The sequence below is a fragment of the Mya arenaria genome, chromosome 10 (genome assembly GCF_026914265.1).
Source record: "Mya arenaria isolate MELC-2E11 chromosome 10, ASM2691426v1".
Classification (NCBI taxonomy): domain Eukaryota; kingdom Metazoa; phylum Mollusca; class Bivalvia; order Myida; family Myidae; genus Mya; species Mya arenaria.
The window spans coordinates 2,923,189-2,944,996 of NC_069131.1; the positions used below are offsets into that span (position 1 = coordinate 2,923,189).

General features: G+C 34.6%; 2 long non-coding RNA genes across 2 annotated transcripts; one reads left to right on the forward strand and one right to left on the reverse strand.

Moving 5' to 3' along the window:
• The first annotated feature begins 693 nt into the window (after positions 1-693).
• Positions 694-5,611, forward strand: LOC128204208 (uncharacterized). Its single transcript, XR_008256122.1, has 5 exons — positions 694-775; positions 1,022-1,125; positions 2,175-2,252; positions 3,152-3,222; positions 4,528-5,611. It is a non-coding gene; the product is annotated as an uncharacterized LOC128204208 (long non-coding RNA).
• Positions 5,612-8,639: 3,028 nt separating this feature from the next.
• Positions 8,640-21,143, reverse strand: LOC128204209 (uncharacterized). Its single transcript, XR_008256123.1, has 3 exons — positions 21,035-21,143; positions 16,038-16,158; positions 8,640-9,269 (listed from the first exon to the last, which is right to left on the reverse strand). It is a non-coding gene; the product is annotated as an uncharacterized LOC128204209 (long non-coding RNA).
• Positions 21,144-21,808: the final 665 nt, after the last annotated feature.

Below are 21,808 nucleotides of genomic sequence, written 5' to 3' on the forward strand. Positions count from 1 at the left end.
AGATATGTTATCCCAGCCACCAGGCTGAATGTTTAACCGTCACCAGACACTCTGCCATGAATGTGAGAGAGTTTAAAGCTATTTCTTATTTTCCTGTGTAACTATATTGATGTTTGATAAAATTTACGCCGTCGTGTTACTGAGTAACAATTTGAAATTGGGCCAAAATCATCAAGCTAGAGCTTTGCATAATCTTTTTCAAACTTCTGGGAGATTTCTGCCCTTGAAAGTATTTGCTCGCAGCCCGCCTAAAAGTTACACTTCGTTCAGTATTTAAAGCTTTCAGATACACTTTTTTGTTAATTTGAGATCTTAATGACGCTACATTGTACTTCTAAGTAAATAGATGCTCAAAGTAACTAGATGCTCTGGGTGTTCACTGGGTGACAAAGGCTACCCAGTATTGGTTGTTTCTTTTTTCTGAAAAGATGTTTCTAGTGAATTGCCAAGTTGCAGTGGTTTTGACGCCACAGAACCAGCACAGCTCCATGACAGATATATATGTTTTCGTCATTGATGTCAGTACTGCTGTATTGGTGGCCTCACAATTTCTGTGTGGAAATGTCATCTGATACACTCATAACGGCGTATTTCTAGCATAGCTTTCATAAGTGCATGGCCATTCTCTGTCATTTTCAGATACACTGTGTTGTGTGTGGATAAGAAATGCAGAGTGGTACCACCAATCACCTGAGCCACCATTCCCCTAACAGACAAAAGGCTCATGGGGACAGTTCCTGCAGTTTACAGCAAATTGTAGCCCTACAAACTTCAGGTAAGTGATAAATCTGGGCTTCAAGATATCTCTGTACTCACTTTAAGTTTATACTTCATTTGAACAAAACTTACAATTTCAGCATCAAAATCCAGGTTTAGATCCCAGACCGAACCTTGTCTCCTTTATTAAACTTCATTTCAGATAATCTATAAGCCACATACATGTTCACTACTTATGGCGTATAAGAACTTTCGCAAATTGATTATAAATGCGTTTTCCCAGATATACACCCTCCTCTTGCAGATACTGCCAAGCTTGGGTGCACTGGGCCGGTTATCCAGCCGTGTGGAATCAACATCTCCAGCTGAACTTGGGCCGGGAATTATATAAGAATCCTTAGCAGCATGGTGAGCTTTTGTGTATTTATTTCCAGGCTCGTATACCCGTCCAGACTTCTGCGTTTAAGCTTTCCTTTCGTCATTTTTTTAAATAAGGTATCTCAAGTCTTTCAATGAAATCACAACTTTGGAGGCTGGATTTAAATTAAGGAACCATTATGTGTAGAAAGCCTTTTGGGTGATTTAAAATCAAATTAGTAAACAGGATTCTCATGGTTCATGGTTTATAATTGGCCTTGTGGACCTTTCATTCTTTACTTTGGTAAGAGCCGCTTAGGTATGTAAGAAGGGGGGAGGGGGGGGGGGTACAGATGTGATAGTAAACAGTGTTTAATAAGGTATATTTGTTTTTATTTTATCACCATTTTGAAGGTAATGATTGTGTTATCAGGGATAAGTAACAAGTTTAACATAAACACTGTAACATGTTCTTTATTTCAAATAAAGCTATAAATTATCTCTGGAGAATTTAGTCTGATCTCCATTTCTCAGAAAATGTAGCTGTCTAAGTGCCTATTCCATCAATGAGTATCACTGTCTTTAAATTGCTGTTGTGGTACAGTTTAAATGGCAAAAGTTTTATGGCCCTGCTTGTTTGCAACTCCTCATTCATTTTTGTACAGCGAGAAAAGTAAGGGAATTCTAGAGGTTTACTAGAATTATGGATTGTTTTTACTAGAATTATGAATTGTTTTTCTTGAGTTACACAGTACATAAGGAGGAATTAGTGTGTACACAACTCCTCATTTTATTCCTGTTTATTATTTATATATGTAACATAGATGTGTACAAGACCTACGGTACTGTAGAAACATGACATAAAAGAGCTCACTTTGATTAATTTCCTCAAAAAAAGATATCTTTACTGTTAAAGTAAGAACTTTTACTGCATAGTAAGTAATGTCTTCTGCTCATCTTTATGACATCATTACATGGAATGATGTCAACTTCCCAAGACACATTTCCACATGGCGCAGCTCATTTATATATATTGCTGATGGATTGTTTAGAATGGGACAGTTTTAATTGGACATAATGTTTTAATCGCCATTTTACAGAGTGCCAGCCAGTCATTGCTGTTCTTTGCATTGCTGAGGAGGACAGTCCTGCCAACATAATAGTTTGTTCAATAACAGGTAAAAAAACTGGTCTCACTTTACATTTTCAACCACTGTTCGATCGTAACAATTATCAAAGAACCGGCTAGTCTCGATCATGAAGCCGCTCTAATTAGAGTCAATGAACGATATAGATCTGGATACAAGCGTCTAGATGATCGAGACTAAATTGGCAACATGAGAACATTTATTTCCTTTCCTGATTCTTGAAAATTACATGAACAAATGACAATTCTACTACCATTTAAAGCTTGATTAATTTTCGGACAAATGTGTTTGTTTTAATTTGCCTTCCGCTTAAAGTGAACGTATATATACTGGGCAAGAAGTGCTGAATTTCATCGTGAATCACAGTGATTATCCAAAGTTTGAATTTGGTTCGGACATGTTTGACGGGAATTCAAAGACATTTTTTGTCAGCCGTCTTATATCACAGGTTTCCATGCATTTTGCATACATTAGTTCATTCCAAGATAAAAATTATAACCTTTTTTCAAAACGTTCAATCTGTGAGAGTGCAGCTTTAATAGACCTGTAAAGACTTGTCGATGTGAAACTTAACTCTCAATCAAACTATGGTAAAAGATCAAATGCGGGGCTCCGTGTACGACATAGACTGCTAATTTTTATTTAATATGATGAAGAGCTAGTTAAGTTATCTTTTTTAAAAGTCTTCATTTGAAGAAAAAAAATGTTTCAATACCCTGTATGAATTTTCTTCACCGGATATTGATTCATAAAAATCATTGCTCCAGGGTGCGGAGCTACTTTTTGTTATATGTCTATATGGAAAAATATTCTCCTCAGAAGTCAACTTTGTTCCCCAATGTGCAAGGCACAATCGGTGAAAATAATTTCAGTAAAAGTCACTGATTATTATTATTGTGATTATTATTAATAAACTTTTACTATTTCAGGAGACAAACAGAAACACAGAGGTGCTATACATTCCGATGGAAAATACAACAAAAGAAGAATTTTAAGAAAGGTAATAACTGAGCAACTAAGAACATGCATGTTGCACTGGTCAGAGTGTAAGACCCATCTCGCTTCATAAGAATTGATAATCATCAATGTATTAAATCAAGAAATTGAAACGTAAGTGTCTTGTCTTTTGCAGTGTTTTTGAAATAGAATATAATTTTAAAAAAAAACTAAATTATTTTTTAATATGATTGTGAATGTGTGATGTTTTCTTCCGATCATTCTCTCTCAAAAACCAGATACAAAAAACATATTTGTAGATTTTTATACGCCCGAAGGGTCGTATTATGTTATGGCCTCCATCGTCTGTCCGTCTGTCTGTCTGTCCGTCCGTCTGTCCGTCCGTTAGCAATTCCGTGTCCGGGCCATAACTTGGTAACTAATAAAGCAATTTTCAAATAACTTTATACAAATCATCACTACATTAAAAGGGTGTGTCGCGAGCAATTTCCAGGTCCATACCTCAAAGACTAGAATCACCATGGGGGGGCGTTAGCAATTCTGTGTCCGGGCCACATCTTTGTTACTCGTCCGTTAGCAATTCCGTTTCCGGGCCATAACTTGGTAACTAATAAAGCGATTTTCAAATAACTTTATACAAAACATCACTACATTAAAAGGACCTCGAGCCGAATCTTCTTCGGGCGTATAATGCTCCGTTTCGCGGTGCTCTTGTTTTGTTTTACTTGTAAATATAGTTTTAAGTTTGTATTTTAGGCAAAGCCTTTTATTCTGCTCAATACAAACTTAAATATTGTAAGAGTTATGGCCCTTTGTAATTTTTAAACAAATACATTTTATTTCATGTTTTTGTAAGCCCATTATTTAGGGACTTTTAATATTTTCACCAGCAGCATTATAAAGTCAGACCAAAAGTGTCCAGTTAGTGTCCAAACAATAACTAAGTTAGAATCCTTTCTCAAATCAGGTGAGCGATATAGGGCCATCTCTGTGTTTGTCTGACAAAAAAACAATAATCAATCTTTGAGTTAAATTGACAAAATATTGTTGTAGAATGTTTTGTGAAGACATACTATTGGATTACTTATGTGTCAATAGGATTAAGGTTTCTGCACATAAAAATTATTTAGAATAGCATTTGGGTCAGTCGGTTCACGTTCAATATTACTGATAGTATAAGTGGAAGCAGTGACTTAAAATTAATTACCAAACAGTTTCTGCTCAATTGCTTTGAGTTAACATACGAGTTATGAAACTTGGAATACTAGTTCTTGGTGGCATAAATGAAAGACCTTGTTTTGTCACATTGACTTGTAATCAAGCACTAACTTCCTCTAAAGAAATTCAGGTGATGGTTGGGCACACACAAGAAGACATAGATCACATGTGTCCAGGCATATGAGTAGACAGGAGTTTCACACTCTGCCAAACTTACTTCATCAGAGGAGCAGAAAGCTTCTCAAGATCCCGCACTGCACACTTAGATATAGTCTTTGACTACAACAAGGGGATGGAAGTACAGAGAGGTCCAATTGAAATCAATTCTGTGCTGCGTCATTTCTTCATTCTGGAAGTCGATGGACATGATTTATCATGGCATCAGGTGTGCAGTTTGTCGACTATCAGCAGTCTTGTTCACCAGTTGTGCAACTTGAGCTGGTAGCTTTATTGCTTGAAGCCACAGCATAAGAGGGGGAAGGTGCAGGCTCATCAAAAAGTCTCAAAAGTTGAAACTAGGAAAAGAAGTTTGTCAAGAGTGTGAATATTTGCTTTGAAAACCATCGTTACGATGATTTGGTTTCCTTTGAAACTTGATACATACTATGTGTATGTTGAATGAATTGAGATGCTTAAATAAAGAACCGCTATTCAAATATCAGGAAACTGCATTTTTCATACTAAAGGGTAAATGATGTCGCCATTTCCTGTATGTATTTAAATGAGATATGTTTCCACAATTAATATTTTTAGGGAATTTTTCTCATCCTAATGAATGAGATTAAATTGTACAGCGTTATATGAGCTTAATATGTGTTTTCTGTTTCTTTAAAATTGGTGAAAAATTGTCAGAAGATAATTAGACCAGTATCCATTACTGCAATCATACAATCAAATATACAGGGACAAACCCACTGGGCATATAATATAATTAAACCCTGTTTAGGGGCACGAGGCAAACAGAGTTACTTTAAAACGTTAAAGCTGCACTCTCACATTTTGGACGTTTTGACAACTTTTCTCATTTTATGTCTTGGATTGGAACCATCCAATTTTTGCGAAAAATTAAATGGCAGATTTTTCTATTTAAGTTAAAACATTGATGTTTTATGCACTTTTCTTAAACCGTTAGTAACATTAATTTTTGAACGGAAATATGAAATCTGTGATCTGATCTTTTGTCAGCAATCTTTTATCATTGGTTTGCAGATAATTACGCAAAGTGCAGCTCTAAATGTTTAATTTCTTGATTTTACTACTGTATTAGAAATTACAGGGGTTGGGGCATATTTTTAGTGTTTTTATTGCTTTTTATTTTCATACAGTCATACTTTATTCCTCAGGGCATAACTTACAAATAGACAAAACTGGAAAATGGTCGTTTCAAAAGGCCAAAGATAATGCAAGTTGAACAATCATATTGTTCATGGCTTGTATTTTTGGTGTATTTTGTTGCATATGCTATAGAAAAGTTGAAAGTTAAAAATAAATTCATAGTTGAAATGATGGCTTTGAATGGTATTGTCAGATGAGAAACGGCACTTTTAAGAAATAGGTATAATGGTACTTTATTTATTTTGATCAATTTTAGATATTGTATGAAAATTATTATCTTATTTAGTACATGAGACCTTTTAAACAGTTATTGACAATATAACAATGTGTATATGAAGCTTTAGATCAACACTTAAAGCTGCACTCTTACAGATTGTCAGTTAAGACACAAAATTGTCTCAAAATCTGCTGATTTGGTTATCATTCCTTTAATTCAGTCATATTAGATAATTCACAATAGAACCCATCAGAAATGTAAAAGTGCCGAAAATTTCATTTACATTAAATTGTTCGTAATGCTTTTAGCCATAAAACATCATTTTTTAACATAAATATGATAAACTGCTATCTGATCTTTTTTCAGCAGTCTTATATCACTTAAAATTGGGTCTAGACATTTATGCAAAAAAATTGTCCATTTATAGACAAACAATAAAAGAGTACCGGTAGTCAAAACGATCAATCGGTGAGATTGCAGCTAAATCTTTAAAGCTTGCATACTGTTTAATTAACAACCATACTTATTGTTTAAAAGTGTCATGATATCTTTATACAATGTTTTTATATAATTCATTAAAGAAGTCAAAACAAATTTGTTTATCTTGTAAATTGTTTTCTATTATTTAAATGACCCAGACAAAAATGGGAACGTCAGTGCTAGTTCTTTTACTATTAACATCCCATGAAGTTTCTATTGGTGTAGCAGCAAGGAGGTGTTATATTAAGGATGCATCATTTAAACCAAATTATACATTTGGCACCGTGCACCCCAGTTAAGTCGTGCAGCGTCGGGAACGGGCCAGTATATACACTCCGGTATAGTAGGGGTGGTCACCGAGCCCGAGCCACACTGTCTAAGGGGCACGTGCAATTGGCCATTAATTTGGGGAATTAGCTGGCACAACTGTGAGTTACCGTTTAAGTTCAGATCACGTTTAATGGTTCACTTTGATTAACAACTCAAGTCCAATTAAGATGTTTAAAAGTTGGTTCTTTATTAATTCCACATTTGAGTTGAATAGTTAACAAAGATAAATCCAAAGACTTATTTAACAAGAAACATTCAATAGTCCATGTGATATATTAAGTTATGAAAGTAAGTGAATTAATTATATAGTCACAAAAAAAGTAGTTCAAAGATATTTCCTTAGTAAAAGAAGAAGTACAAAGTTCCTAGTCTATATGTATATCTAATGTATATATTTCTCCTTCTCCTTAAATGAAAAATGTACATACTTATATACTAACTTAAAGAGTAGAAGTTACCAATCAGAATTAAGTGATAAAAAGATAATGATCGAAGATTTTAGAAAGTGTCACTCAAAAATAATTATTGTCAAAAATAAAATTTACAATTAGATTAAGTCTGAGATAATTGAGAAGTGTCAAAGTCTCAAAGAGTAAGGTTTATGATTATGATCTGAGATAATTAACTGATAATAATTAAGAAGAGGAAGCAGGAAAATCTTATCAGAAATGTCAAAACACTCAATTGCAATTAGAATGACTGACAAAAGTCTCTTTAGGAAATTATGAAAGTAAATATCATAGAAAAATAAGATGTAACCAAAAAAAAAGAACAATAAATTTTCTAACAGAATTTGAAAGAGAAAGTCACATGGTGACACATTCATATGCACAACATACAGGCGTGTAGCCGCCTATACGTGAATACGCGGCTGAATCCACATGATTCTGACAAAAAAATCAACCAAAGTTGCAGTATGCGAACTTGACTACATGAATCTAAAACTGGTTATTTTCCAGTACTAAATAATGCACATCGGAACGCCCAGAATGCACTAGATTGCACCATGGTTTTTAAAATTTTCAAGTTTGCCCCGAACCCCCAGCACATTTATGAATCCTCATGAATAGAGGAGTAGCTACGCCCCTGACATAATTGAAACCACAGTGTGGCTAAACAACACTTGTATGTTTATCCTACGCAGTGATCTCCCATGGAAATGCAATCGTCAAAGAATCTGAAGGGGATGTTTATATGGACTACATTTGAAATGCACCAAGTGTTTAAAAAAGTTGATTTCAGTCACGAAGAGAATCAACCATACCCCACACTTGTTGGAGTAAGATGAAATGTCCACTTTCTGCGAGAATGAAAGTACATTGAAAATGTTCATTTGATTCAAGTGACTATTTTTTATAAATATGTTACAATACATAAAATACGTTATTTTTTTATAATTGTTTACCCATGTTGAATTTTATTTGGCAAATTTATAAGAGATTTATATACAAGGGCATAGCCAGAAGTTCGTGGAAAAGCTTGATAAAATGAAAACAATATGCAGCATATCTTTTAAACTTTCATACAATAATAATCAGGTAATTTGAAATTAAGAATGCGAGATTCATCGTAAAGCATGTTATAACGACAACGTAGTGATCACTATGGAAACAGGTGGTCGCGCATTCCTCCGCAGTTGCTAAAATAACCCATGACAATATCTTGTTTTGTTGACCACTCACATTGAAACCAATAAAACGGCGCGAAGGTTTGCACATTTGACGTGACGTTAATAACGTGTGATGAAGTGAAGTTTTAAGTCAGTGCGTTTGTTTGTTTATTTCAAAGGAAACATTTTAGCTTGAACGGAATAGTTAAATTTTGTTTAAAATGACGCCAGAAGACAGATTGATAAAACGGGCAGTGATACAGTTCTGTGTAAACCTAGGGAAAACTCCATCGCAAACACTTAAACTGATGAATGAAGCATCGAGTGAAACTCAAGTGAAGCGAATGCTCGTTTACAAGTGGCACAAGCGGTTCAGTGAGGGGCGGGAAAGCATTTGTGACGACGTGAGGTCTGGGCGACCGGTTTCACAAACTACAGTGTGTGACGTCGAGGCCGTGAATAACATCGTTGACGCTGATCGTCGAGTCACTCTTTATGAAATATGCAAGATGTTGGACATGAGTTATGGGTCGGTACGGAGGATAATGAAAGACAGTTTGAAAATGAGTCGAGTGAGTGCGCGTTGGGTTCCACGGCTGCTGACAGAAGATGAGATGAGCAAAAGAGTACGGGGATCACGCCGATCCTTAGCTCGGTACTAAAAGGAAGGAAACCGTTTTCTTGAGAAAATAGTCACTTGCGATGAAACCTGACTGTTTTATTTCGACCCTGAGACAATACAGCAAAGCAGTCAATGGAAGACTACCAGTTCCCCGCCTCCGAAGAAGGCACGACCATCCTGCTCGATAGGAAAGTATATGTTCATTTTCTTCTTTGATGTGCACGGTGTTATCCTACTCCATGCAGTTCCGCAGAGCCAATCTGTGACGGGTGCTTCCTACTAAAAGGTAAAGTGATATATAACAAAATTCATTTTTATCAATATTTAGGACTTGATAAAATCTGCATAAAACAATGTTTTAAAAAGTTTATGATTAAAAATATGGGATTGAATAAGTGTTAGTTTTAATTATATTTGATGAAGTACGCAAAACGCGACAAATGTTATAAGCCTCAGTTATGTTCTCCATTTAAGGTTTTGAGGCGTGACTTGTAGAGGGCGATGGCATTTAAGAGACCACTGGCGTTGCATGATGGGTGGATTCTTCACCAGGAAAATGCATCAGCGCATAGATCGGAGGAGGCACCGACTACCGCGACAATCCAGCTTGAAGCGGAGATCCTTCCCCCCCCCCCCCACCCCCTTTTTCGCCAGACCTACCACCATGCGATTTTGCCCTATTTCCGAAACTTAAATGTGAACTAAAGGTAAACGCTTCAATGACTTTCAGGCACTACAGAGTGAAGCTCAGACACGCCTGTATTTTTACAAGTCAGAGTGGTTCAGTGACATTTAGCGGCAGTGGGTAGAGAGACTTCGACGTTGTATTGCGGCGAACGGCTCTTACTTTGATAAGTTATGACGGTGACGTCAGATTCTGACGTTCGAACAACGCGGGCTATACTGATCTCATGTTAATGAAAAAGCTGTAGTTTCCTTTATATTTTATGTATCAGTTTGAAGTTTTCTATGTCATTTACAGCTGAAATAGATTTTATAGCGAACTGACGTTCGTTGAAAAATATTAAAATGTGTTGATTGTATTAAGGAATTCCACGAACTTCTGGCTATACCCTCGTATTAAGAAACTCGGAAAGTATGTGAATGGTTTGGACCGGCTTCCTCAGCCGCTAAAGAGGGTATAATTATGACATACTTTTTTTTAATCTTTCGATCATGAGTTTTTGAGTGAATATAAGCGAAGCGTTAAGGGTTTTAAAAATGCATCTTTTACTTGGATTTTATAGATTGTTATTACGAAATAAAGTATGGCGTATCAAACGAAGTGTTAAAGCTAAGCTGTTGATGGCTGAAACCCTTCAATAAATGTTGATATGTGCTAACATATAGTCTTTGAAGTCCAATATTTGGAAATGCGTTACTAACCCGATTCAACAAAAGGCTGTTGCACAATCAGTTGATTGACATAATCACGTGATAAACCAATAACTTCCATTAAGGTTAAAATATTCAACACCTTAGTATGAGTCCCTGTGGGCGAGTGGATAAGAGATCCGTTTTTTATTCTATGTGTTATCTGCACCCCTATGTGCTTGCTCCCAACTTGAACAAGATTAATTTTTAATACTTCAATCGTTTTTTAAAAATGCAATTGAAGTAAGAAAATCAACCTGGTTACTATTATTTCTGCAATTTCAGTACCAAGGAGTAAAATAAATATACATGTAAGTGTTTTCAGATGCATTACGAGAAAAAATATGTTTGGTGCCAAAACATGAGAGAGTCTCTTTAACGGAAAAGTTTTGGCAGTTACTCAGTCAGTCAGATGGTGATAAATATAATGCATAGCATCATCGCTCTGGAGTACGAGAACGTTGTATACAGAGCATTTTGTTAATGAACATGCGTCTGTTTATGTTGATGACATAAAAGGTTTAAACTGTTTAAAGGAACAATAACATTATGAAACAACAAATCTGATTACAGATATCAGTGGCAGATCCTGGAATTGACTTAAGAAGGGGTACGTGAAACTCATGGGCTTAATCTTTCCACATCCGTCCCTCCCTCAGAACAGAAATTGAATGGCTTAAAATGTTGGACCGGGGTGGGGGTTAGACTCCCCCAATTTATAGTCCGAAATAGTGCATTTTTATCTTAATATTGTATTTTTCCCGATATTGACTAAGAACATATTATAAACGGACGATCAAAGGGGGTGGGGGACGGCGCGCGCGCTGGGACCGATTCCCCCCACCCCAACCCACCCCCTGAATCTGCAATTGAGTACATGCATTAAAACCGTCTCCGTAGCCTATTGGTTAAGGCGTTCTATACCCTTCATTAAATTGACTTAATACTTCACACAATTGTTCAGGACCATAAGCCAATGAGGTTACATAACTCCATATCCTTAATACAAGTTATGGCCCCTGATTGACTTAGGTTAAACTTTTAGGCAAGTAAAATTTAAGGGGAAGTTGGAATTTAATAAAAAAAACTTCCATGGGTCACAATGAACCCAATGAACAATGTTCTTTAATCATGAGCTATATAACTGTTCAAGCGTTAACAGACACATTCGTGTGCAGACGAAACTTTTATTGTTTTTGTAAGCACAGAACTTGTATTTAGCATTTACAGTTTCTATATAATTCAACTGAAAGTTCTATTTAACCATAATATATCAAATATTAAGTCACCATTCACTAGCGGATTGAGAAGGGGTGCAGTTGGCGTGCGCTCCCTCTAAAATCGTCCAAGTTTACTTTTTGTGTCAATATATGAGAAGAAAATAATAAAATATACACATATAAATGCATCATTTCCGACTACAAATTGTTAAAAATTACTTGATTGAGTAACCCTCAATCCTCCTGCAAACGCCCCTAAGTAACGCCCCCTTCTAACGAGAATTCCTGGATCCGCCCCTGGTCATTATATATTTTGTTTATCAAACAGTACAGAGACCAAGTGACTGAATCTGACTTGCATTTAATGAATGAGATGGTCTGTAAAAGATTTCCGATGAATATCCTATGAAATTTGCAGTCCTCCCGTTTCGACTGGTCATTGTTTGTGGATTTATTATAGTACACAATTATAAAAAATACTATTACCAAGTTGTCTCTTAAGGTTACGGGAGCCTATACTGTCAAAAGTTAAATATATATAATTTGTCCCCCTAATGCCATAAAATATGGATGGTCCCCTTAATGCCTCAAAAATAATATTATATATACACTGGTCTCCATAAACCCTTCTACATATATACCTGTCCCCTTAAAACCTGCAACATACTTACAAATTATTAAAGAGACCCCAAATTACGTATATTTTTTGTTAATTAATTTAAGAAGCCTAAATTTTGTACTCATAATAAATGATCATTTCAATACTAAATTATCAACAAAAAAGCAAAATAAAGTATAAAACAAAAAATATACAAATTGTCTCCTTAATGCCGTAAAAAATATACGGTCACCTTAATGCCCTAAGTAGATATATATATATATATATATATATATATATATATATATATATATATATATATATATATATATATATATATATATATATATATATATATATCCAGTGTCACACTTTTATGTCCGCTCTCTATATCTTTTCCAAATTTGCTCACATTGTTTATTGGCATGCCATATGGGCATATTTGCGTATTGTTTCAAATATCTTCTGGAGGTGTTTACAATGATGAACAGTGATTTGAGACTTTGCTTATCGTTGTTGTAATCTGTTTTATGTGATTTGCAAAGAAGTCCTATGTGAAAATAAACAAATAACAATGTAAATATTTTTGTGTTCATTACTCACCTGAAAGCTAATCTCTGTGCCCTTAAGCATTCTTCAGTCACTGATTGGAAGTATATTTTCAACTCAAGGTCACCATGACATTGACCTCTGACCAAGTGGTCTCATAGTTAAATGTGTTCTTCTACTAGGCCAGGTCATTACAACCCTGTCTACCAAGTTTGAGGTTCTGAGGCCCTTGCATTCATAACTTATTTATCGGAAACAGATTTTTAGCTCAAGGTCACCACAACCTTGACCTTGGATTCACTGATCTCCAAAACAGTATCTGTGTTGTATGGACAAGACAAACCTACTTACCAAGTTTGAGGTCCTTGCAACTGTATTGTTCAAGTTTATGATAAGAAACCATGTGGATGGATGGACAGACGGTCTGGATACCTATTAGCCATTTAAGGGCATAAAAATTCTTACAAGATTCACCTGCCACACCGCTGAGCTTTGAGTACTCCCATGAACTTCAAAGCATACCCTTTCATGTAATCAAGGGTTTTCTACAAGTTTACTTAGCTATAAAAGTCCAGGATGTTCCATATTCAAGCACCTTAATGAAAGTATACCACAAACATTCTTGCCAAGTTCCATAAGGGTTGAAGGACAAATGCAGCATACTTGGTAATATCAGATGAAAAAACAGCCTCATTAGAGTGAACATGGTATTTTCTGATATTTGAACTAGTGACCTAGTTTTTGACCAATATATATATATATATATATATATATATATATATATATATATATATATATATATATATATATATATATATATATATATATATATATATATATATATATATAAGCGTAAAATAAAGGCTGCAAACTTCAATCGCAAGAAGATTAATAGTGATAATCTAAGGTCGGCTTATATGCTACTAACGATTTACTAAAAACAATGACCCTTTGTCTTGGATTTCAAACAATGGTTTACATAATCAACTATCAACTTCTTATACGAATGAGCGGTTATCAAAAAAGAAACGTCTATTGTCATCTCAATCAGATCAAGGTATAATATGTCAAGAATGCCAATGCTATTGTTTATATCCCTTCTATTGAAATTAATACTGTCAATCAATGGAGACCCTGTTAAACATGGCCGCTAAAGCGCGATAAACCGTCGGAACCATCCAATATGGCCGCTTACGCGGGAAATCGCCAAACATGGCCGCTAACGCGGGAAATCGCCAAACATGGCCGCGGGAGTCCCCTTTTTACCCTACTCATACAATGCAAGTCCAATTCGATACAAAAGCATTCTTGAATTATTAACATGGTAAAAGGAGTGCTCTACCCTATCAAATTTCAGTAATAATGACAGTAATGTACACCAACTATATCTATTCAAAATATTTTAAACGTAAACCTTTTAAGTATCGTATTTCAATTTATTACAGTATATGGTAAAACTTGACGTCACAATAAGTTCCTTATATCATTTAGACAAAAGACATGTTTATACTTCTACATACGTTTTTGGCAGTGTCTTTACCAGACAAAGCAAGTCGATACAAAAGCATTATTCCGTTATTTCATGGTTAAAGGATTGCCTATCCAATTAAACTTGTTTTGAATTTAAAATTCAGAAATAAAGACTGTCATGTACACGAACTTTATCCATTCAAATGATTTTAAGCGTAAATCTTGCAGGTATCGTATTTCATTTTCCTACACTTTATGAAAAAGTATATATATGTCGTCATTAATTTCCTCCAACGAAAGACAAGTTGATTCTTGAGTTTACTTGACAAAAAGTTGTTCAATATATTAAACCCTGTAATAGTGTAAAAAACCTTAATATGAGAAAATTTAAAAACAATATATACTAAAGGAAAATAACGAGCTTAGCTTAATCCCGTTATAAGGGTTCGATAATTTGTTGCAAATAAACATAAACAAATAAGACATGTATATGGGGAAAAATATAGAAAATTAGAACATATATATAGAGGATATTTGTTTATTTCAGTGTAAGATCGTATTTTATTTCACGAGTGTCATAGAAAAACATATTTTCATGAGTGGCGAAGCCACGAGTGAAAATGTAGTTTTTTTATGATCACGAGTGAAATTAAATACGATCTTACACTGAAATAAACAAATTTTCTGTTTCTTTTATGCTTATTTTCGGAGTTTTATTTGTTTTTTTATTTATTTCTGAATTACCCCCTTTTTTGAAAAGGGTGGGCTTTACGCTGCTACCCGTGGGGCGCCCCTCATGCATAATTATAGCTGTCAAATTTTCTACTTTCGGTTTGCTGAGAAATAGTTCTCTGCTATTCATTCTTATTGCTTAATATTCGCTCGTTTTTTATTGCAAAGCTTTATGAATAGTAAACATGAAGTATTATTAGTGCACTAATGTTCCAAAAAATAATGAAAACACTTTTTATTTTAACCAAATTACTACGCCGCTATTTATAGAATGAAAATTTGGAAGGTCAAATGTGTTAGCAAAACAAATGTGGATACTCATTGGATTTTAACCATTCTTCTTAGTTTAAGACTGCATATACGCGTGTTTTTAAAGTAAGTTAATATTCAGTCATCTTACTGTCAGAGACCAGTCTGTTTCGCTTTAAAATGTTTGTTTTCCGGAAGAGTAAATGCCACGCTAGTTTGTTGACACATTTTGAGATGTGGGTGGGGTAAAAAATATCGGATCTATCTGTAAATTGTTGTGTGAATTCTCCAGGAAGCTCATTTTACGTACTACAACGGTTAACAGTTCAAAATACATTTGAACGATGCTGTAAAATTTTATTTATGTTCGAACAGTTGTTTTTGCCTGTAATTTGTTTGGAATGAAAGCAAATGTTCGGACATTCAGCTTCAAAGATCAGTAAAATGTTTGATAAACGGGATAACCGGTAATAAACGGTAAGTTGTTAATTTCCAATTATATATTTATTTAAATTTATAAAATATTTCTTTATTTTTTTAAACATTTTTTGACATAATTTACTGAAGTCCAGTGTTCTGTTTTGACCAAGGCAAGTACATGTAACAACAAAGGATTTTAAAAGTAGTTCTGAAAATTGATATTTTCACTCCTTATTTTGCAGTGAAAATATCAAATTGATATTTTCACTGTTGTTATTTCACTGTTAAAACCCCATATTTCATCGTAAAGCATGAAAGAAATGGTATTGTTTTATGAGATAATACTATGAAAATATTATTAAAATTAGTTAACCACTGTATCGTTAAAATATCAACTTTAAAAGCATTTATTAAATGATGAATGGCTAAAATTACCTTTCAATCAGGAATAACCTTCCATTGAAGAAGTATGGAATAGTACACTCAGCATGTGACTACATACAACTAGTAAACTCGATATCCGCAAGTAGTACGGTGATCGAACTGTGTGACAATCCTGCAATGCACGCAGAGATGGTACTATAATTCCATGTATTGTTACAGTACTCTGACTTAATACTCAACAGTGTACAAAGTGATAATTGGTGTGTATCTATTCAACTTGACTTTATGAAAAATGCACTCGTATGCTCCCAAATAAGATTTATCACAACTAATATTATTGTTTTAATATTCCAAAAACGATGATTAAATGTCGCAAACAATGGTTATTATGAAGGAAACCGAGTTTAATTTGAATGAAATGTGCATAAAACACACATATGAGACTATAGAAGATCACAGTAAATCTTTTAGCATTCACCAATCATTTAATATATGTGTGTTTACAGCTATTAAATACACGGTTACAATCTTATCAGTATATAAAATTTTCCATAAATGCATTATTTATTCAGTAAGTAGTTAAAGGTTTATCAGTCAAAACTTATGTTCGCAATACATGTGTATGTTTTAATTTTGAATAAGAGTGTCACTTTAATATAATAAAGAGCATGTTAATTCAAATGTCAAGTTCAAACTCCCAGCAATACATTGGACCCTTTCAAATTCAAAGTTACCGTACAATTTATGTTCATAGTGAAATCCAACTTGTTTTCCACAAGACATGTTTCTGTCTTGCTTACATCTTGTCTGACAATGTTTATGAAAACTCCGGGAGACTCTATTCTCGACAAAAATAATTATTTAGATGTTGTTAGTAGTATTGAAAGTACGCGTTTTGTCGCTTCTTAACTATATTATGACTTTTTCACACTTTTTTATGAATAAATTGGCACCTCTAAAAAAACATGTGTTCGGAAAAACTTTAGTATTTTATGATTTTCATTGCATGACACAAATATTACAATGCCAAAATAATTGCAAAATTTAACACAATATTAAAAAAACGCATGAAAAAATAAAATATGAAAGAGAAATGAACACGATGTTTGCCAACATCAGTAACTGCCTATCCCAAAACGCTACATAAGGTTACCAGGCAAAAGTTTTTTTTATAAACCAAAACTTGTAAGAGTAAAATCTAATGTATGTTGCATTGTTTAAATGAAAACATAAAATAATAGAAGGTATAGAGAAAGATGTGTAAGGAGGAGAAGAAAGATCGAGAGAAGATGGGCTCCTGATACCGATTGTCAAATTAGTTGAAAGGTCTTAATAAAACCTTGAACTCTACTGATAATCGATACATTATCCTCCACTGAAAAATTGTCAAAACTGAATAGAAGCGTATTCGTACTAAGTGGATGGAATTTTCGTGTGCTACTGAAGAGATTTTTCCAAAACCGTTGGTAAGTGTCTTATATAAGCGGCCCCGTAGCACAGTCCGTAGAGCACTCGCCCTGTCAACGAGGGATAGTGACTGTATATGTACTCAATATTCGGGATTCTAAGTTTGTTACAGAGTGTAATGCTTTGTTGCACCCTTGTAATGCACCAGTCGAATGTAACCACGCCCCTACCCCCACCCCAGGTCCGGGGGTATACCGGGGATAGCCGGGGAAAAGGGCCGTGTTTTTACCTTCCAGGTGGCCCCGCAGTGCCGGGTGAATGCGGTGGTTTTGTTTTCGCACCAAATATAGCGGGGAATGGGCCTTACCTAGAGTCCCTGGGGTGTGGGGGCATTTGGCGGGGGGGTTACCAGCAGTTCGTCCCCGCGGGCGGGGATTGTGCTCGGGCTTGGCTGAACCGAAAGTCAAAGGCCCCGCTATTCCTCGGACCTGGGGCACGTGGTTATAATTGACTGGTGCATTACGTTATTTTAAATTAACTTATTTTGATTATAAAGCAAGTTATAACAACAGTATATTAATTACTCTTGTAAGCACGATGTAACGCGAGAGTGTGGTCTTGTGTTGTGGGGGAAACCGGAGTACTCGGAGGAAACCCACTTGTCCGGTTTGGTGACCAAAAACCAAACTCACGTGCGCCCAGGCCGGGAATCGAACCCGGGTCGCTTAGGTGAGAAACGAATGCGCTAACCACTGCGCTACCCGGACAACATTTTTACGTTGATGATACAAATGTTTTGAGAGCGAAAAAAGACGCCTCGACTTGCATCTAAACGAAATACTAAAATGGATTTTAAAATACCATCGTGTTACAATTTTCCGCTATGTTACAGTAACATTATCACCCCAGGGTTTGAAAAAGTTGCACCAATCTTGTGCCCTAATTGATGGCTAAATGTTAATTTTGCTCGGTGCAAAAATAATCCTTTCGTTGAATGGTTAAGAATGCAGGTCTCCAAGTCACTTCAAATTAGGTTTTTGTATTAATTGTATGTATGTTTATGCATACTGCAATGTTATTTACCGCATAATATAGTCTGTTGTTGTTTTTCTCTGTTCCTAATGTTAAATGATCTGGAAGTGAGTTCCAAAGTATTGAGGCCGAGAAGCTATTTAGTGCGGTTTTTTTGTGACCAAATGTTGTTTTTCTTATTTGAGGTATCTGTAAATATTTATGTTATTATTATATGTTTTTAAGTTCATTTGGGCAATCTATAGAAAATAGAGCGACCTTAGCTTAACTTCTTGTTCTACGCGCTTATTTGACCGACTAGCTCCACCCTGTCTCGTCACGTGATATTTTGCCGCGAGAGTAAAACCACACAGGAGTAAGTTTCATTAAATGAGTGTCGGTCGTTGGCATTCTCATTCATCAGAGATTGGATAATTATATATATATATGTTGTACGCATAAGGCGATGGGAATGGTCGATGGCAAATTGATGATTTGATGATTGATGCTTGACCCAAAAATGGAAAAGCACCGAAACACATGAACTTTTATGGTACTTTTCGTTTAAATATGAACATATTGTTGATATTTGAATTATTAGAATAATCTAGGTATGTTTGCGTATTACATAACTTGACTGGGATGGCCTCGCTAAGTTTTTTATTCATGCTGATCAACAAAAGGTTGTACATTTGGTATTGAATTCCCTTGATTTATGGTATATTTTATTATTAGAAAGAGCCTCATTAAGGAAGGAATGCAACTGCTTATTTTTTAATATTGATACATAAATATTTTAATTGTATACTGAATAGTTGTCAATGCGATTTCCTAGCTATTCAAACATTGATTTTAATTTCAGGTTCAGGTTCATACAACGAACACATTGTTGACAATTATACAGCCTGAATGGGTTGATCAATTACTCATATAGCTCAAATATATTCTGTAGTGATTATATTTAATTCAATTGTCCTGTTTATCATACATAATAACCATAAAAAGAGCATTTAATTTTGTTTATATAAAATATTCGGGCTAGTAGGGATTATGTTTTAGAAATAGCAGGTTCATAAATAAAAATATAAACATCAACAACCATATTTATAACGTTAATACACAACTACGAAGCAGAGAAGTTCATTATCATGCACTAATTCTATACGATTTGTATAAAAACTGACCTAAAAACTTTTCCTATGAATTATGTGGAGTAAAATATGACGGTGCCTCCACATAGTAGCTCTGCGTTCGCCTAAAAGGTCAAGGTCACAGAATCGTACATCGGAATGTGAAAGTGTGTCTCGCATAGCATTCGTGCTTAGGCTGTATATGTCAATGTCAGACTTATAGGTTATTTAAAAAAAAAATATGATTTCGATAAAAAACAATAGTGTTGAACAGTTCGGGGAGCATTCATGCTCAATATTACACTTAGCGGTTAATGGTGTCTGAAGAAACGTTAAGCTTACATGTTTGTCTCATCTGTAACCTTAACTTTGTTGCCTTAATCTCAAACAAACGTAGCAAGCGTGTTGCTCAAAGCATTGGAATATATCACACTTAGAACTTAATTGAGTGCAATACGTAATTTTGACAACACATTGCTCATGTCACAGGTAACATATTGGAAAAGGTCTTCTACACATCTTTCCGGGACTTAAATTCATGGCCTGCTGTACGGATCAGTGTCAGTATATATCATTGCGTTCGGGCATTGGCACGGGCACGGGCACGGGTACTGCCAACCTCAGCAAGATACTGTGTTCCGTGCATGAGTGGTTATCCTAAGGTAAAGGACGGATTTTAAGTTTTAACTGTATTTCTCTTTAAAATGTGCACATAAAGAGGTCGTCTTTTTACGTTCGTTAGTATTGTTGTAAAGACGCACTATGGTAATTACTATGATAACAAATGTCAATGTACATTTGAGCGCGGATAAGTCCATGAAAATAGGAACGGTTCAATCTTGAAAAAGGCGACTATTTAGACATGATTGAATGATCAATTCATAGATCAATCAAACATAAGTAGTCCCTGGTTTATAAAATGCAAATCGAAGTCGATACAAAATCATTCTTCCGTTAGCTCATGGTAAAAGGATTGCCGATCCTTTCAAACTTGTTTTGAATTCAAACTTCAATAATAAAGACTGTCATGTACACGAACTTTATCCATTCAAACTATGTTAAGCGCAAATCTTTCAAGTATCATATTTCATTTTACTACAGTATATGAAAAAGTAAATGTATCGTCCTTAATTTCATTCAGACGAAAGACATGTTGATTCTTGATTTTACTTGACAAAAGGTTGTTCAATATAATAATCTTAAAAATTAAACCCTGTAATAGCCTAAAAAAACTTAAAATGAGAAAATTTAAAAAGAATATTTACTAAAGAATAAAAACAAGCCTAGCTTAATCCCGTTATAAGGGTTCGATAATTTGTTGCAAATAAACATTTCGCTTTGTAAGACATGTATATGGGGAAAACTGTAGAAAATTAGAACATAAATGTATTGTTTTATGAGATAATACTATAAAAATATTACTAAAATTAGTTAACCATTATTTCGTTAAAAATATCAACTTTAAAAAGCGTTTATTAAGTTTTGAATTGCTAGGATTACCTTTCAATCAAGAATAACCTTCCATTGAAATATGGAATAGTACACTCAGCATGTGACTGCGAAAGGCTACATACAACTAGTAATCTCGATATCCGCAAGTAGTACGGTGATCGAACTGTGTGACAATCCTGCAATGCACGCAGAGATGACACCATACACCCTGCACGTAGATTAAATAATCACCAAACTTGCTTTGTTTAAAATAATACTAAATTTTGTGTGTTTTAATAGTTATTAGTTTTCATTGCATTTCTGGGTCATTTAACTTTTTCAAGAAAAAGATGTAGGCCCAGGCCTACAAGGCCTTTATGTGGCTACGCCACTGACTCGTAGGCTCCCAAATAAGATTTATCACAATTAATAATATTGTTTTATTATTCCAAAAACGATGACAAATGTCGAAAACAATGCTTATTATAAAGGATACCCAGTTTAATTTGAAAGAAATGTGCATAAAACACTGTATATGTATGTACCTTATGGCACCATAGAAGATCACAGTAAATTTTTTAGCATTCACCAATCATTTAATATATGTGTGTTTTCAGCTATTAAATACACGGTTACAGTCTTGATATCAGTATTTAAAATTTTCCATAAATGCATTATTTAAATTTATTTAGTAAGTAGTTAAAGGTTAATCAGTCAAAACTTATGTTCGCAATACATGTGTATGTTTTGATTTTGAATAAGAGTGTCACTTTAATATAATAAAGAGCATGTTAATTCAAATGTAAAATTCAAGGAAGTGTTGAAGGAAGATAAAAACTCCCA